Here is a 1,120-nt window from a genome sequence, read left to right as displayed (position 1 = left end):
TGTCTATAATTAAAACATTTTGTTTTCCAAAGAAATGAACTCTGCCTTGAACTTTCTGAAGGACAAAGAGAAGGAAGGAAATGTATGTGCTCTGGAAGATATGGACTGCATATGGAGGAGGAGAGAAGCTCAACACTTGATATTGGACAAGCTATTTGAACTATTTGAACTAATCTAACTTGCTTTGTAAGCCTCAGGAGAAAAAAATTTTTATAATTCTTGCAGTGGGGTAGGTTTATGGGTTTTTTCTGTTGGCTTTCTTTTTTGAAGTGAGGAATGCTGCAAGGATAGTTCCTCTAAACCCTAGGCTTTGCAAGGAGGAAAGAGCAGGGCTAAGTATCAGTACAGGTGAAGGTGGAACTGAGGGGGAACAGAGATCCTCTCATAGTTCATTAATATACAGGTTTTGAGGAACCTTAAGCAAATGTTACAATATATATGGCTAATGCAAGTAACACCAACCTGTTATAGGAACAGGAAACTGCAGATACTCCCCTCACAAGCCTTGGGACTCTCCTGGTGCCCAGATAAAGAGGAAAAAATTGCAGAGTCAAAATTGCTAGTAAATATAGAATATCATCCTGCAAAACATGGATTAATTCTGAAGTCTTACTAGGCAGGAGATAACAATCTTCCCTAGATTCTGCTGCGAGCCGAAAGGGTTCACATCAAGAAGTGACTTGTTTCTTATTCTCAATTTAAATATGACCTTGACATCAAGTTCACTTTTCAGAAATCAAAAAGCCAGACTCCAACAGCTATCTGTGAATCTCAACATTTGGACTACAATCCCTACATCCTGTCAGTTTTTCTTCTGGGTGTGATTTTGGTTCATTATCTTTTAAAAATGTTCACGAAGCCTTCTTCCTCCAACACTGGGAGGCTTCGTGCTTGCAGGCTCTCGTCCTGCTGGGGGACCTCAACCACCCCAACATCTGCTGGAAAACCAACACGGCAAGCTGTAGGCAATCCAGCAGGTTTCTTGAATGCATTGAGGACAACTTCTTAAGCCAGGTAATAGACACCCCTACCTGAGGGGATGCGATACTGGACCTGGTGGTCATCAATGCAAGGAGCTCGTTGGAGATGTCAAGATCGGAGGCAGCCTGGGCTGCAGTGA

The 1,120-nt window shown here is 42.1% G+C and overlaps 1 protein-coding gene across 2 annotated transcripts in view; it reads right to left on the bottom strand.

The window, feature by feature from the left end:
- Positions 1 to 1,120, bottom strand: part of LOC104127142 (BMP/retinoic acid-inducible neural-specific protein 3) — a 211,965-nt gene that overhangs the window by 51,231 nt on the left and 159,614 nt on the right. The window lies entirely within an intron of this gene.

The sequence above is a fragment of the Egretta garzetta genome, unplaced genomic scaffold (genome assembly GCF_000687185.1).
Source record: "Egretta garzetta isolate BGI_Z169 unplaced genomic scaffold, ASM68718v1 scaffold870, whole genome shotgun sequence".
Classification (NCBI taxonomy): domain Eukaryota; kingdom Metazoa; phylum Chordata; class Aves; order Pelecaniformes; family Ardeidae; genus Egretta; species Egretta garzetta.
This window is presented reverse-complemented; position numbering and strand designations above follow the sequence as displayed.